Below are 18,603 nucleotides of genomic sequence, written 5' to 3'. Positions count from 1 at the left end.
CGACATTAATTTGGTGAACTCGATGTGAAGAGGCGGCAAGGGAGGACGGAGATGGAAGACGAAGACTTCGACTTTGCGGAGATAATGGCAAAGATCGTGATGGATGCCGAACGGAAGAAGGCGAAGTGAGATGCGGCTCAACAAGCCGTCGAAAGGGTGGTCGGTCGAGTCGTCTGGTTCAACGTGGATGATGCCCCAAAATTTTTGGGGGCTTATAATGCTGAAATGACGGAGAGGGGTGTGGACGAAGCGATACGACTAGATTTTTTTTGTCGAGTGGCGGCCGTATCGACGCACAAAGAGGTCAAGGAGCTTCGAGAAGCTCACGAATCATGGGAGTCCTTCGAGGGAGCTCTATTGGAGGCGTACGAGTACGAGAAACTGAAGGGGCGAAGTCAGCAAGAGTTCGATTGGTGGGTGGCGTCGGCGAAGCCCCATCGGAGCGCGATTGAGGCATTCTGAGAGTTTGAGCGTTGTTTCTCTCAACTCTCGAAGCGAAATCGGAGATCGGTGGGGGCGAACAAAGTCCTCCTATTTTTTAAGACGGTTCATCAAGAGAAAAGAATGGACCTCCTATTCGAGCTTCAAGATGATTACGGAGCACACGGTCTCACTAAGGAGTGGTCCGAAGTACAGTGGGTGTGTCGGCAACATGATGTGAGGCGGTTGGCCATAACACGGCCCGCGAGTGGTGGAGAAGGGAGAGTGGTGAGTGACTACGCACTATCGCCGGAAGAGAGCTCGATGCGTAATGATATGGAGGAGTGCGACCTAGAATCGTTGATACGGGAGGTGTAAAGAATAGCGTGCGGAAGCAAGTATAAAACCGAACACAGAAACACAAGTTTACTGGAAAGCTTTACAGTACGTAGGAGAGACAAAGAAAGAGCAGAACAAGTTAGATCTATTACAAAACAATAATCGTTCTCTGTACATAAAACGTGCTCAACAGCACTACTTATACAAGTCCCAAGAGGACTGATAGAAGTACGGTATACTTCAATGCTCACTCGAGCGTTTGACACTAACTACGAGACTATTAATTATCTAGTAATCTAGGCTACTACTAGGCTTCCGATTACTGTTTGATCCAGCTAATCGGCTCCCTGGCTCCCTGGCTCACCGGCTCGCTGATCCGTCCACCGATCCGGCTTCATTCTTCCGGATGCCGATCCGGCTCAAGCTTATTCAGCCGATCCGGATCCGGTTGAGCTTGCTGCTCAACACTCCCCCTCAAGCTCAACTTGAGGTCGGATCGTAGTGTCAGTCTCCATGGCAGTCGGTCCTTCCACCCGGCTCCTTCGGGTGTCACTCCGCCTCGATCGCGCTCCTCATCCGGTCCGGTCCCGTTTACCTCGACCCTTTTGATTCTACGCACCTTGACTTCCTTGGTCGGCTTGTTTGCTCAACATGCCCAATTCAGCTCCCTCGCTGTTGTGACTTCGGCTCTTGCCGATTCGCCGATTCCTTTGTGTTGGCATCGACTTTCACTGCCTTCTCGTCCTCTTGGTCTTGAATTGATCCGATTCTTCCGAATCTGCCTGTTGAACCGAATCGGCTGTCTCCAATTCATTCCAGCTCTTGTCCAAATCGGTCGCTCCCGATTCGTTTCCCAGTTCCAGGTCCTTTATCACATCGGACCATGTCTGGGTCTTGGTGGCTCTGTCCTTCTTGACTCTACCGCCGTTGCCGCTTGTTCCGACTTGTTCGGATGTGTCAACTTCCTCTGTTGACTCAGCTCCTTTCTTCTTCGTGTCTCTCCCCTTGTCGGTTTTTTCCCTTACCAGCGCAATCGACAGTTTCTTTGCCTTTGCCCGTTCCGGTGTCTTTGCCCATTCTCCCCCTCAAGTGTGGCACGTCGAGATGCTGAACACCAAGCATTTCGGTGAAGTGCTACAACTTGTCTGATCCGAGCGGTTTGGTGAAGATGTTTGCAACTTGCCAATCCGTATGAACATATTGAAGTTCAACTTCACCGCTTAGGACACGCTCACGCACGAAGTGGTAGTGCACTTCTATGTGCTTTGTGCGAGCATGGAATACGGGTTCTTGGCGAGCTGCATGCTGCTTATGTTGTCGCAGTAGATCAGGATCGGGGTTGGCACCTCAATCTGCAGGTCTTGCAACAGTCGTCGAAGCCAAATGGCTTCACAAGTGGCAACGATAGCGCCCCGGTATTCAGCCTCAGTGCTTGAAAGGGCCACTGTTGGCTGCTTTTTGCTGCTCCACGCAACAACCGCGCTACCAAGGGAAAACATATAGCCGGAGGTGGATCAACGATCCAATGCATCGCTGGCCCAATCGGCATCGATGTAGCCGACTAGCTCTTCGGTTATACCATGCTGGTATAACAGTCCTCGTTCCTTCGTGCCGCTCACATATCGCAAAATGTGATGCGCGCATAGAAGGTGCTCCACGGTCGGCTTTTGCATATATTGGCTGATCACGCCGACTAGATAACTGATGTTGGGTCGGGTGATTGTCAAATATATAAGGCTTCCGACGATTTGTCGGAACCATTTCTCATCGCAAGCCGGTCCGGAGGTGGGATGGAGTTTCTGATTCCGGTCCAGGGGTGTGGAGATTGGTCGGCATTCTGTCATGCCGAACTTGTACAACATATTCAACACATAGTGTCTCTTTGAGAGCAATATACCGTCGGGGGTTTGGATCACCTCGATCCCAAGGAAGTAGTGAAGGTCCCCCAAGTCCTTCATTTCAAATGCATCCGACAGCTGGGACTTGACTCAACCGATTTCATCAAGTCTGGGTCTGGTGATGACTAGATCATCAACATACATCAAGATGCAAACCGGACCGTCCGGACCTTGCCGGATGAACAACGAAGAGTCGGACTTGGAGGCCGCAAACCCCATCTTATGCAACTGGTGCGTGATCTTCGCATTCCAAGCTCGGGGGGCTTGCTTTAGGCCATAAAGTAACTTCTTTAGCCGGTGTAAAGAATCAAGAGATAGATTCTTGTGAAGCGGAATAGGTGTGAACTGTGTGTGTGTGTGTGTGTATGAGAGAGAGAGAGAGAGACACACACACACAGTATACGCAAGGTTAAGTATATTAACAAAGGAGAAAGACTCAACATTATACAAGGTGGGAGGAGGGTGCTTTATGTAGTCACCCTCTCTCTTCATTAACTACAAGACTCATGGAGCATGGGGAATGTGAAAGCTCATAAGTTATGTGTCATAGAATATGATTCTATGACTCATACTAAATGCTAGAATACAAAGTGGTGACATAATGGTGACTCTTGACCATTGGAGTGTCTCTTCACTCTCAAGGTGAGTTCACACACTAGACCAAGTTGAGCTTGATTCTCAACACGCCCCCTCAAGCTCAAGTCAGGTCGGTTTCAGACGGTATCCGAAATCCTCTTCAGCTCGCGTTCCGGAGTCCGCGTCGACTCGCTTTATGCGGAGTTGCGGAATCCGTGCTCCAGCTTGCGTTGTGCATAGTTACGAAGTCTGTGCTTCAGTTTGCGTGCGTAGTTGCGAAGTCTGTGCTTCGTCTTGTGTCTTTCTTCGCGGCTTTGCACGGTAGATCGGCTCTTCGTTGCTTATTGCGTAGTGCGCAGTTGTGGAATCTATGCGTTATTGCGTAGTGTCTTCAGTACTCCCCCTCAAGCTTGGTAGGACAGGGATTGTCAATCCGAGATCGGTCATGAATTACCATAGCTTGTCGGATCCTAAGGCTTTAGTGAAGATGTCGGCCGTTTGAAGATTGGTGCTAATGTGTTGTAGGTCGACATCGCCAGCCAGAACGCGCTCTCGGATGAAGTGATAGTGCACTTCGATGTGCTTTGTCCGCGCGTGGAACACCGGGTTCCGAGCCAGATAGATACTGTTCATGTTGTCGCAATAAAGGGAAGTCGGATCCTTGATGGGTACGCCCAGATCCTTCAAAATCCTCTTGAGCCATACGGCTTCACACACAGCTACGGCTGCGCCCCTGTATTCCGCCTCCGTGCTCGAAAGAGCGACGATAGGCTGCTTCTTGCTACTCCAAGATATTGCTCCGCTGCCGAGGGAGAAAACAAATCCGGAGGTTGATCTTCTATCGGCATCTGTGTACCCCTCGAGGCGTATTGGCATCGCGGACTTGTAGAGGATGCCTCAATCCATTGTGCCGCTTACGTATGTTGGGAGACAGGTCCCTCCGGATGGGAAGGAAGAAGAACAGTGCCGATGAACAAACTCGGCCGAGGCCGAAACCGTATGAGGAGGACCCAGCTACGGAGAGCCGGATGGTGCAGGCCCAGTATGAACCGGATGAGGAGTACTCGGCTACGGAGAGCCGGATGGTGCAGGCCCGGTATGAACCGGATGAGGAGTACCCGGCTACGGAGAGCCGGATGGTGCAGGCCCGATATGAACCGGATGAGGAGTACTCGGCTACGGAGAGCCGGATGGTGCAGACCCGGTATGAACCGGATGAGGAGTACTCGGCTACGGAGAGCCGGATGGTGCAGGCCCGATATGAACCAGATGAGGAGTACCCGGCTACGGAGAGCCGGATGGTACAGACCCGGTGAGAACCGGATGAAGAGACATATTCGTAAATATGTTTCTGAGAGCCCATCGAGGCTACATTTGTAAATAGCCGAAAAGTCATATTAGTATAAATATGACTTAGGGCAAACTTTTAGTTGTGGTTGTTGTCATTTTCTTGTTGGTGCAAGAAGAAGAGAGAGTATGTAACGTTGTACAGAGAGAGAGAGAGAAAGAGGTCGTTGCCTCTGTTGTAACCGCCGCGTGTGGCGAAGATCTGTGAGCACGAGGTCGTTGCCTCAGTGAACTCACTGTTGTACATTCTCACATAGTGACCGTTTGCAGCCTGTGGGCTGCCGTGGTTTTTCCCCCTTTGGGTTTTCCACGTAAACCTCCTGTGTATCTTCCTCTCCTTTGTGTCGTGTTTCATTCCCTGTTTTCTGTGTATCATTCTACGCTCGGTTGTGGCTGGGCGTCGCGCATAAGGAACGTTGGGTTCCCGTCAACGTACCGTAGAACTCACTTAGCGCAATCCAAGTGAGTATCACATGGTGTTTGCATGAATTGACTAAGGAGACCGACCGGATAACTGAGATCGGGTCGAGTGATCGTGAGGTAAATGAGACTCCTGAGGAGTTGCCGATACTGAGTCGGCTCACACGCTTTGGTGCCGGAGTTCGCATCTAGCTTGAGATTACGATCGAGCGGGGTTGCCACGGATTTGCACTCAGCCATGCCGAACTTGTATAACAAGTTGAGGATGTAGTGCCGTTGAGAGATCATGATTCCGGCCGGAGTCCGAATTACCTCGATGCCGAGGAAGTAGCGGAGCTCCTTCATGTCCGTCATCTCGAACTTGTCGGAAAGGAGGGATTTGACTTTATTGATTTCGACGAGATGCTCACCTCGAATAACCAGATCATCCACGTATAGGATGCTGACAATCGGGTTCTAGAATCGTTTTGTATGTAGAGGGAGTGTTGTCGGATTTCGACATTCGAAAGCCAATTTGACGAAGATATTGCATTATCTTTGAATGCCAAGCACGTGGTGCTTGCTTGAGGCCGTAGAGTGGCTTCTTGAGTTGGCATACGGCTTTTGGATGAATGCGCGATTTGAAGCTGGGTGGTTGTATCATGTACACCTCCTCTTCTAATTCGCCTTGTAGAAAGGCGTTCTTGACGTCCATTTGATGGAGGTGCCACCCTTTCGCCGCGGCAAGCGCAATTACGGTCTGTACCGTCATCATCTTTGCCACCGGGGAAAAGGTCTCCTCGTAGTCAACTCCGTGCGTTTGGGCGTAGCCTTTCGCTATGAGTCGCGCTTTGTAGCGGTTGACGAAGCCGTCAACGTTGTACTTCACTTTGTAAATCCATCTGCATCCGATCGCCTTTTTGTGTGGTGAGGTGGGAACGAGATCCCACGTCTCGTTCTTGCGTAGTGCCTGCATCTCCTCGTTCATGGCTTCAATCCATTGCGGATCCTTGGCTGCTTCGAAGAATGTTTCCAGCTCACGTATTGTCGCCACCTTCATCATAAAGGCATAGTGAGATGCCATGTAGTCATTGTAGCCGAATCGGCTAACCGGATTCTTTTCTCGGGTGGAGCGACGGAGCTTTTCATTTGCAGAGATGAGGGCTTTCTTAGCTCCAATTGGTACATCGAAGCTACCGAACTCACAGTCGAGTGAGTGAGTCGATGCATCGTCGTCGAAGTGATCGTCTACGTATTCCGCCATTTTTGACTTGCCTTTGTCCATCTTCGGGCTAGGCCGTGATGTGCTTTGATTGCTCAAAGGCTCTTGTGGTCCGCTCAGTCGGGTCGTGATCGGACTTTCTTCGAACATGCGCGTAAGGCGATCTTCATCCTCTATCTCTTGTTCGGTGGATTCCGGGTCGAGCGGAGTCGGAGTTGAAGTTGTCTTTAGTGCGTACCATGATGCGGACTCGTAAAAAATGACGTCTCGACTTACTCGAGATTTTCGAGTTGAGGGGTTGTAGCACTTGTACCCCTTTTGCTCCAGTGAGTATCCTACGAGGATACATTTCTCCGACTTCGGGTCGAGATTTTGACGCTTCTCGTCGGGTATGTGCATGTACGCAATGGAGCCGAATATCCGAACATGTGATAGGTTCGGCTTCTTTCCGAAGATTTTTTCGTGCGGAGTGACCTCGTGCACGTCGGATGTTGTGCACTGGTTCATTAGGTAGACGACCGTATTTGCAGCTTCGGCCCAATTTGAATTGGGCATATGCTTCTCATTCATCATTGCTTGCGCTACTTCGAGGATGTGCCGATTTTTGCACTCGGCTACCCCGTTTTGTTGTGGAGTGTGTCGGCAAGTGAATTCTCGCCGAATTCCTTCCTTTCGGAGATACGCTGTGAAATCGTCTGAGAATTACTCCTTGCCGCCATCCGATCGAAGACAACGTACATGTCGGCCCGTGGCTTTCTCGACTTCATTCTTGAATTTTTGGAAGTGTCCGAACACTTCGCTCTTTTGCCGCATCGGATAAATCCAAGTGTGCTTAGAAAAGTCGTCGATGAAGAGCACGTAATAGCGGCATCCACCGAATGTCGCCGTTTGAGCCGGACCCCATACATCGGAATGAATTACGTCGAGTACGCCTTTGCTCACGTTCCGCTCCTTCGGAAATGGGTGTCGGTGTTGCTTGCCGAATTGGCACGCTTCGCATACACCTTCAATCTCCTTCTCTTTGAATGTCGGGAGTCCGACGACGACTCCTTTCGATTTCATTGCTTTGAGTTTGTTGAGATTGATGTGGCCGATTCGCTTATGCCATATGTCGGAGTCGGCTTTCGTGCTTTTCGCGAACATGGCGGATTTCATCTCATGCGAATCGAGAATGAACATCCGGCCCTCTCTTCTTCCACGTGCGATGATTCGGCCTTCTTTTTCGATGAAGCACCCTTCTTGGTCGAATCGTACTTGCATCCCTTGCTCAACCATTTGGCCGACCGAGACCAAATTCTTCGTGATGGTGGGAACATGCAAGACATTTTTAATGTATGTTTGCTTACCTCTTTTGCCGAACGAAACATTGTTGATGTGCCGAATCGGGTGCGTAGTGTCATCTCCGGTTTCGACATAACCGGGTCGCTCCGGCTCTCGAAGTTCGAGAAACCATTCTTTATGGGATGCCATATGGTTTGAGGCTCCGGAGTCAACAAACCATACGTCCTCCGGATTGAGGGCACTAGTTGAGGTAGAGGCCGACATAGAGTTTGCTCTATGTTTCATCATGAACATTCCGCCACGGTCGGAGTTGTATGCGCACATTCCGCCACGATCCTCGTAGTCGGAGTTGTGCCTTCCGCTATACTCTTCGTAGTCGGAATTGTGCGCGTAATTTGTGAGTTGTCAGCTTGTGGAAGTCGATTCACGCATCTTCTTTCGGCACTCTTCTTCGTGGTGGCCGAGCTTTCCGCAATATCCGCATTCGGTTGCGTTTTGACGGCTCGGGCCGGAGTGGAAGCTCCCCCTTCTTGCAAAGGTTCCTCGTTGGCTTCCATTTTGCGGCCAAAATTGGGAGTTGTTATCGTAGGTCGGACCTCGTCCGCCTTGTCCTTGGCCGAATCTTCCTCTCGATCGTCCGCGTCCTCTTCCTCCGTTCGAGTGCGTGTAGAGCATGTGGCCTTCCGACTCATTGCTCCTTGTATGCACGTGGTTTTCTTCGACCAATAGCATTGATTGGAGCTCGAAGAAGGAGGGAGATTTCTCCCGTGCTAGAACGGCGGTTCGCATCGTGCCGAACCGTGGTGCGAGGCCGCCGAGGCATATTTGCACCATCTCATCATCATCTATACTTACGCTTATTGAGCCGAGCGAATCGCAAAGCTCCTTGATCTTCAAGGTGTATGTCGTGATGGACATGTCCCTTTGTTGAATGTTGTTCAACTCTTGGCGGAGTTGAAGCTTCCTCGCGGTCGTGTTGGCGGCGAAAATCTTTCGTAGATTTTCCCACGCTTCCTTCGGCATCTTGGCTTCGCGAATGTAGCCGAGCATGTGATCATGAACACATGTCGCCAAGCAATACATCACGCGGCTTGTGGCTTGCTCCCATGTCGCGTATGCGGGAGCCGCTTCAACGGGTCGGTCTTCATGCGCTCCTTTGATGTAGCTCCAATAACCTTGTCTGACAAGGTATTGGTGCATCTTGTACTCCCAAGATGTGAAGTTGTTTTGATCCAACTTCTCGGTAGGGAGAGCGCTTCCCATTTGAGTATTCATTATGTCAATTCTTCTTCTTCTTCTTCTTCTCTCTTCGAATGCGAGCTATGTAGTGAAGCTACGATAGCGATGAGCCGGTTCTTGGTCGTCGACGTGGAGCACAACACACGATCACGATGAGGCGAATGGGCTAGATCGAGCTACCAAATTGCTCTGATACCATGTAAAGAATCAAGAGATAAATCCTTGTGAAGCGGAATAGGTGTGAACTGTGTGTGTGAATGAGATAGAGAGAGAGAGACACAGAGTATACGCAAGGTTAAGTATATTAACAAAGGAGAAAGAATCAACATTATACAAGGTGGGAGGAGGGTGCTTTATGTAGTTACCCTCTCTCTTCATTAACTACAAGACTCATGGAGCATGGGGAATGTGAAAGCTCATAAGTTATGTGTCATAGAATATGATTCTATGACTCATACTAAATGCTAGAATACAAAGTGGTGACATAATGGTCGAAGCATTCTGGACATTTTGGACGAAGAATAGCAAGGGTCGGTTGTGGATTCGTCTCTGATGCACAGTTTCTAAGTCTTTCTAAGTTTGCAGCAAAAAGGAATTCGGAGAGAGTTCAACTGCAGATACACACCGGAGAAAAACGGTGTGGCCGAAAGGAAGAACCGGTCGATTGTCGACGCGGCAAGGGCAATGCTGGAGGAGAAGAGCATGCCCCATTTCTACTAGGCGGAGGCGGTCTGGACGGCCGTCTACATCCAAAACCGGATCGGTGACAAGGTGTCCTCGCATGAGCTATATTTCGGGCGCAAGCCGAATTTGAGACACCTTCAGATATTCGATAGCATTGCATATGTGCATATGCCGGATGAGAAGCGGAGGAAGTTGGATGCAAAGTCAGAGAAATGCATCTTGGTCGGGTACTCACATGAGCAAAAGGGGTATAAGTGTTATAACCCCCGGACGAAGCAAGTCCGAGTTAGCTGGGATGTTGAGTTTGATGAGACGGCATCATGGTATGCCTTACCGGCTCCGACTTCCGACCCCGACCCGATACCGGAGGATGAGGCTAGTGAGCTTGAACCGATCCAGTTAGAAGACAAAGGGTTCGAAACTCTAGATGAGAGTCCGGAATCGTTTTGGTTGAGTGGACTGAATGAGCAGCTAAGTTGGGATGAGGAACCGACGAGTAGTGGAGACTCTACCGTGCTCTCCCCGCGCAAGGAACCGAGGAGACGGTTCACGTGCAAAGAGAAGGGGAAGAAGAAGATGCCAGAATACGAAACCGGCAATGTTGACTCAGATCGAAGCGAATCCGACTCCGGTAAGGAAGAAGGCGGATCTTTGGGAACGAAGTCCGAACCGGCCAAGAAGGGCCTCAAACCGGGTAACGATAGATTACGCCGATCTTCCCGCCAGAAGAACCCCCGTGAGGCGGTACGGGTACAATGAGTACATGGCGCATCACTATGCGTACATGACCAAGGTGGCAGAAGTGCGTGAGCCGAAGAGCTACATAGAAGCGGCAAAGGACACAAATTGGCGTGCCGCTGTCGTGAAGTACGAAAGCTTCACATTAAAAATCTACAATAAGATAAATACGTAACTAAAATAACATTTGATAATGTTTTATATATAAAGATAATATTAACAACACATATGATAATATTAGATATATATGTAAAGAAAAATAATATATATATATATATAAATATATTATATTATATTATATTACACGAACAAGAGAGGACTTGAACCAATAACCCCACCCTATGACTCTCGAATCTTACCATTTACTCTATACTAGTAATATACATAAAATAAAGCATACTTTATATTACATAAAGGATTTGCTTCATGATATAAAAATAAAGTTGTATGTCATATTCAATAGTATTTTGAGACTCAAACCCACAACCTCATACACCAAAGTCAACACACCTACCATTAGGCTAGGCCCTTTCTCTTTAAGATTATATTTTCATGTTTATTGTTATTGCATATATTGTTTCATACATAAAAGCTTAAATGAGCGAGATGTTTATCATGCATCACATGTAATGCATGAACGCCAAATGGCGATCATGCATCACATGCACTACATGCATGACTTGTACCCTCCAATGCATCATATGCATGGGGGCACCTATTTAAATGGTGAAAGAGAAGATCAAAGGGAGATATGTATGAGATATCAATCAAATTATGTATTACATAAGAGATACCATAAAAATAGATAAAGAAGGGAAGAAGTTTAACATAAAGGTGGAGCTCTAGCTTGGCGGTCGTGGTGGTCAACTCTCAACAAGAAGGAGGCAGTTCGAGCCTTATCTTCATCAAAATATTGAAGTGAAGATTGTAGTGGTCTACGATCAAGAAAGAGAAGAGTGATTACCTTGCAAGACAAAGTTCGGAGGTTCAACGACGTGTACAACCACTTTTGTAACTCTTTCATCAAATAATTATAAATCTCTTTTATTGCTTCAAATATCATTCTATATCCTATCTTGTCATATCTTGTTGATCACTATTTATCTATCTCTACTCTTTCGTCTCTTCCGTCCATAATCCCAGTGATTCCTTCCTCACTTTCACGATATCTTTTGTCTACGCAACGCTACGCTTCTAGGCGAGCCACGCCACGACACCGCTATGAAGGAAGAAATGCGGGCACGCGATGCCAACGACACATGGGACCTAGTTGACCCTCCCCGACACTATAAACCGATCGGATGTAAGTGGGTGTACAAGGTAAAGTACAATGTTGACGGTTCGGTTAACCGGTACAAGGCCCGGATAGTGGCGAAGGGATACGCACATACCCATGGAATCAACTATGATGAGACCTTCGCTCCGGTAGCGAAGATGACGATGGTTCGTGTGGTGCTGGTAGTTGTTGCGGCAAGGGAGTGGCATCTTCACCAGATGGACGTGAAGAATGCATTTCTTCAAGGCGATCTTGAAGAAGAGGTCTTTATGACCCAACCCCCCGGTTTCTAGTCGGATATGAACAAGTCGGCGGTATGCCGACTGTTGAGAATCAAGCTCAACTTGGTCTAGTGTGTGAACTCACCTTGAGAGTGAAGAGACACTCCAACGGTCCAGAGTCAGCTAAGGAGGACAACATATGCTTCCTCATGCCCCTCATTGCTCCAATCCCCGTCCACCCCTACACCACGCTTTCGAAAAGGCGGTTGTAAAGGGGAGGATAATGTCACAACACAGTGACGTCAAATGCGTAGTTAGTGAAGATTGAACCTGCAACCTCACATCTACAAGACATCATGCTCAACCATCTAGATATGATCATGTATAATATAGTAAAGTATTTTATTGTATATTCTAGTATATATACATTCTAGAATATTCTAGAGCCTTTAGTGTATTCTAGAAATATTCTATGGTGTATTCTAGACGGGTATATTCTAGAGATATTTGTCAAGTATATTCTAGAGATACTGAATCTCAGAACTTGTATAAATACTTGTAACCTCCTTGATCCCTTTCAAGGGATTCAACGTCAGTCATTGACATATCAATCTAGTATTCTTGTTCCATTCCATCTTGTCTCATTCTTCATCTCTGTCTTCATGCTCTTGTGTCATTCCCAGCTTCTCAAGTTCTGCACTCTTAGACCCATCATCCTTGCTCCATCCGAATCCGCGGTTGGTGTGTTTGTGACAATGACAAAGTCTGGGAGGAATACAAGACATGTGTCAAAGGAACCATTAGATTTCTGTATAGCTTGTCAAATTGTTTCTATTCTTTTGTCGAATGCATCAAGTAACACAAATGTAAACTTGTGAAATGAAAGAGTTGCTACAACCTCAGGAGAAATGTTCTGTGCAAATGTTGTTACACTATTTTTTCATCCCGTGTTGACAGCCATTTCAGATGCAAATGAAGATGCTAATAGAGAGTATGCTATCAAGTTGTTATTACCTTCACTTTTGAGAGCTATTAAAAGGTTGAGTCCAAGTAGCATGAAGGGATTAGAGAACCCATTATAGAAGGAATTATTAGAGACCTTAAGGCTTTTATTTTCTCAAGACTATTTGCAAAAGCAAGACCTATATTTTCTGTAGAGCTTCTTTTTCATCCATTATCTGAGTGTCTCGACTGCTTGGTCAGAAAGCATAACAGAGCTACATTCCAGTCAAGACCACCAAGGCTCCTTGGCTGCCTACGCGGGGAATGCACGACCGAGTCTCCACTACTCGCTGGCTCTTCATCGAACTGGTTGAACCGATTTATTCGTCCATCCGGCCCGCTTAACAAAAACAAAATCGGACTCTCTTCGCGGGTCCCGATTTCAGGCTCATCCGGAGGCATCTCGGCCTCACTGACCTCATTGTTAGAACTCGGATTGGAGATGAGGTCCGGAGTCGGAGGCAAGTACCAGGATGCATAGCTGACCAAGATACACTTCTCGGCTTTCGCGTCCAACTTCCTCCATTTCTCTTTCGGCACATGCACATACGCAATCGCGATCGAGATCGTCAGAGGCAAAGACGGCAAAGAAGGCCGAGACGGACGAAGGATATGGCACGCCGTAACGCAGTGGCTCACCTTGCTGGTGCCACCCGTTCAGACCATCCAACCCAAGAAGCGAGGAAGAGTGGCGGACGGCACCCCAAGGACGGCTTCCAAACGGCAACAGCTATTGGCCTCTAAGGCCACTAAGGGAAAGGCAGCGGATACAGAACAGGCGGCAGCAGGAAGCGGCAGCCGGAAGCGCCCAACGGAGGCGCAGGAGGAACCACCGGCACGGCCCATAAAGGTCACACTCCGCCGACCGGTGAATCGAGAAGCGGACCCCTTGGCGGCAAAACTCAATGCCGGAGCTCAGGAGGAGGAAATAGAGGAGGAGCCTACGGAGCACCTCCAGCGACGGTCGTCGGCAAGGACCGTTGAGACAGCCGGGAAACGTTCGGACCCTCTGACGGAGGGAACACCGGCTCCCCATACTGAGACTCCCACGCCAAGGAAGGAACCGGAAACAGAAGCCCCGGCACCACCGACAACACCGGCGAGTCCCATCCCGCCAGAGCCGGAAAGGTCACTGCAGCCTCCCTCGGTCAGCCAAGAAGAAGCGCAAGGGGAACCAGGACAGTAGGATGGTCCACGGGCAGAAACGGAACTGCAACTCGGCGCGACCAGGCAGGACCACCCCTCTACAAGTGAGCCCATCTGTCATACCTCCGTTCAAGCACAACAAGGCACCGGTAGCCTGTGGCTCCGGTGGATAGGCGAACAGATAGTCGGAGTAGTGGGGTATATTGAGGCGGAAGAAAGAGCGTAAAGCGAACAATTGCTCGTCACAACCGAACAACTAGAGACGGCCCGGTCCAGAATCCGGTGCCTTGAAAAAGACTTGGATCAGGTCACGATAGAGATGGCCAAAATACGGATCCAATCACCGATGACTCCGGTAAGTGTACAGAATAAAGAAACGGAACGACCTGTACATAGCAATAAGACCCCGGCAACGGAAACCGTTCCGGCGAGAGATGCGGCGCAAGCCCAGGAGCTTGCGGAATTGAGAGATGAACTTGTCGCCCAAGAGGCGCTAAGGAGCCGTGAACGAGAATTGAAGACGGCAGCCGAAGCCGAATTAAAGAAGACTGCTGAGAACCTCCGTCGGGCAGAGGAGAGCCTCCGGAAAGGCCATCAAGCGTACGACCGGCTAAAGGAGGAGAAAGACAAAGTGCTGCAAGAAAAGGACAAGCTGCGGAAAACGGCGGAAACAGAGATTGAATGGCTAAAGGAAGAGCTCCGCTAGCAGAAGGACCGCGAGGACCGGGCCCGTCGTCAGATCAACGCACGGCTCAAGCAAAAGACGGATGATTTTGAGCACTTGCACCGGGACTACAAACGGCTGGAAACGGAGCATACAGAACGGATGGCCGAGCTCCAGCAGGCAGTTGATCGGGCCGCGACGGCAATTGCCGACGAACGGGCAGAAAATACAAGACGCTTGGACGAGGCGGAGAAGGTCCGGATGGAGCTCCAGAGGTAGCAGCAGGAAGACAAAGAGAGAGCGTCAATAGTATTGCAGAAATTACAAAGCACATATCAAAGGCAATTGACGCATTACAAGGCTCAGGCGGAGGACAACGTCAAAATCATCAAACAACTGAAGGAGGAACGGCAAGCGGCGGAAACCAAATCGCAATTGGGAACGAGCCGGATTCAGTCCATCCTCTGGGCATGGCTGAATCAGACAAAACACTTGATTGATGAAAGCTCCGTAAAATGGTGGACAAAGTGGGCACAAAACGCGGCGGAACTCCAGTTGCTACGGGCGGATGTGGCAAACCGGCGGAAGGAAGGAGATGATTGTTATACGTTGACTTCCGAAGACTTCACCGCCATACGGGACGAGCTGGCCGACAACTTCCAAGTCCTGGCAGATGAACAGCTGGCCCAGGTCAGGCAGCTCGTAGCTCAGCTGGACGATGATAGGCTGGACACTCAAATCCAGTTTGAAAGCTACGAGCGGTCCCGGGTGCGGGAAGAAAAAGCACGGGAAGCGGCAACGATTAACCTTAGTGATGAGGAACCGTCGCCGGCTGAGGGCCTGTCAGGAACCAGTCAACCGGAAACCACTACGACGCAGGGAGCAACGACGGAGACGCCGGTGTCAGAGCCACAAACGGAGGAGCAGCCGCAACAACCACCAACGGACACACCGCAGCAGACAGCAACAGAGCAGCAACAACAACAACAACAACAACCACTTCCAGATGAACCATTGGAGCCTCTCGAACAAAGCATTCTGGACATTTTGGACGAAGAATAGCAAGGGTCGGTTGTGGATTCCGGGGTCTAGGGTACACGTGGCCGTATTCGTGGAGCACACGAGCAATCTCGCGGAACAACATATCTCCGCCGCCCTGTGTCCGGTAGCCCTTGCTGCCTAGTGAGTACTCACCAAAATACCTGATGAGTTTCTCCGGGGTTGGATTGTCGATCGTGAGTATGCCTCCCTCCGGAAGGCCTGTTAACGCTCGAATCGCCTCTGCCGTTATGACCTCTGTATCGATTTCCTTGATCACTTTGTCGGCTTCTTTGTGTGGCGGTACTTCCATCATCATCAAGAAGCCCTCGAGCCCGTGTTGCTTCAGCCATGTCTTGGCGGCTTCCGACAGCGTTTGCGGGTCCATCTCTGTGTCATGGTCAGATTGCGGTGGCGAGGATGGATGGTGATGAGAGTGGGGTTGAGAAAGAGAGAGTTCAGAAGGCGGGGGTTCTATGTGCGCAGGTTCTCGTCTGATGATCTTGCAACGTCTTGGTGCTTCTGTGCTCCTGGGTTCGCGAAAGTAGAGGGTCTCTACGCGCAATGGTTTTTGTCTGTGCATTCTGGCGCCTTTTTCGAGTGTGTGCATGTCGCGTACTTAAAATAGCATTATGTCCTGTGGTGGTGCTTTAAATGCCCACTACGTACCTTTTCGCTCCACGCTCTTTCATCCATTCATTCCTCGCTTTTGCATGATTGTTTTTTTTTTCTTTTTTTTCTTTTTTCGTTATTATTATTATTAGTGTGACGTTACTTGTCCGTTGGTCCTCTCGAACCCTTACCAGCCTCATTCTCTCCGGTTCCCAGCTTGCCGTCTCTGCCGTCTTGGTGGTTGCCGTCGGTCCTTTGCTCAAACGGGTTCTTAGGCATCGGTCCTCTATATGCCTTTAACCGGAATCCGTTGACCCATTTGCCTAGCACTTCGCCGGCAAGTGTCCCTAACTGGTAGGAACCATTATACTCCCGTGTTAGCCAATATGGTCCGGTCCATCTAAACCGTAGTTTACCTGGCATCTTCCCCATCCAAGTTTGGAATACTAACACTGGTTTGCTGATTGCGAACATTTTTTCGTTACCTTTCCTGTGTCGGTTGACAAATGCTTTCCATCTGCGTTGCTCCAATTCTAAATGTTGAATGCTGGCCAGTCGTTGTTCCTCGAGCTCACACAACGCTGTCAACCTTATTGCCTCCGACTCCTTCTCGTTCAGCCTTTCCCGTAGCTGGATCCGTAAGCTAGGTACTTGGAATTCTACCGGCATGACCACCTCGAGTCCGAACGCCAACCGGAACGGTGTTGTTCGGATGCTTGTTTTGTATGCCGTCCGGTATGCCCAAAGCACGCTATGTAGCTTTGTGTCCCAATCCGTCCGGTTTTCGTTGACGATCTTCCGGAGGATATTCTGGAGCGTCTTGTTTGTTGATTCCGCTAAACCGTTCGCCTGTGGATAGTAAGGTGTGCTCCGTTTGTGTACAACGGCATAGAATGTCGTCAGGCTTTCCACTACTTGGCCGAGAAAGTGCCCCCCTTGGTCACTTATCAATTCTATGGGGCATCCGTAACGACACCAGATGTACTCATATAGAAACTTTGCCGTTGATGCAACGGTGTTATCCCGTAAAGCTTTGGCCTCCACCCATTTCGTGCAGTAATCTGTAGCAACGATAACGTACCGATTACCCGTTCTCATTGCCGGTGGCTTGAACGTTCCTACAAAGTCCAGCCCCCACTTTTGGAATGGCTCGAGTGGTAGTACCGACTGGTGTGACATACGAGCCTGCTCCGTTGGCTGGCCCATTCTCTGGCATAGGTCACATTCTTTTGCGTACCGTACCGCATCTCTTAATGTCGTTGGCCACCATAGGCCACTTTGCCATATTTTTCTGGCCGTCGCATCTCCGGCATAGTGACCTCCGGCAACTCCACAGTGGGCTTCCCTCAAGATCAGTTCCTTTTCATCGCTGCGCACCGCCCGTCTCCATATGCCGTCCGCGCCCTTGTGGTACAGTGTGTCTTGTAGTAAGCAGAAATGTCGGCTTTGCACCGCCAGGTGTTTCTGTTCGTCCCGATTCAGCTCTTCCGGAGGCAGTCCTGTGCTCAGAAACTGGTGCATATTTGTGAGCCACTTGTCTTCCTGGGCCACCGTCTGATCTGCTGCCGTCTCCGTAGTGACTCGAAATAGCTCCGCATCCGGTACTCCGTCACTTGTCTCTCCGGACTCCAATCGGCTTAAGTAATCCGCTACGGCATGTTGTATACCAGGTCGGTGGAATATTTCAAACTCGAACTCCTGTAACAATAAGGTCCACCGGGCCAATTTGCCGGTGAGTGACGCCTTGGACACCAGGTAAAGGAGTGACGAATGATCTACATGGAAGGAAAACTTCCTTCCCAATAAATAGTGACGAAACTTTGTCACACTGTAGATCATCCCTAGAGCTTCCCGTTCCATGGTAGAGTAGTTTCGTTCTGCTTGGGATAGCTTTCAGCTGCCATAGTACACTGGCCGGTACCACTTTGGCTCCGTAAGTTTCATAAGTACGCTTCCGATTGCGATGTCGGAGGCGTCCACGAACACGTGAAATTCTTTACTCCAATCCAGAGGTTGTACTACCGGTGCCTGCGACAATAGTACCTTGAGGGCCTTATACGCCCTATCCTCAGTGTCGGTCCACTGGAATGGTGTCCGATGTACGACGACATGCAACGGTGTAGCCAGGTCGGCCAAGTATCGGAGCATCCGGCTGTGCCACCGGATCTGGCCTAAGAACCGGCTTAATGCCTTTGCCATTGCCGGCGCCGGTGCTTCTAATATGGCTTTCACTTTGTCCGGGTCGACTGCAATACCTTCCTGGCACACAATATGTCCTAATAAAGTTCCACTGGACACGCCAAATACACACTTTGCCGGATTCAAGCTTAGCCGGTACGCTCTACACTTTTCTAGACAAAGACGGAGGTGCTGAAAATGGTCCTCCTCCCGGCTATAGACGGCGAAATCGTCAAGGAAAACCTGCATAAAAGCCGGTATATATTCACCTAAGATTTCCATGATGATTCGTTGAAATGTTGCCGGTGCCGTTTTGAGTCTGA

Source organism: Azolla caroliniana, unplaced genomic scaffold, assembly GCF_043228905.1.
Source record: "Azolla caroliniana isolate FFs.n. ecotype wild unplaced genomic scaffold, voAzoCaro1.0.p SCAF_1, whole genome shotgun sequence".
NCBI lineage: Eukaryota > Viridiplantae > Streptophyta > Polypodiopsida > Salviniales > Salviniaceae > Azolla > Azolla caroliniana.
This window is presented reverse-complemented; position numbering follows the sequence as displayed.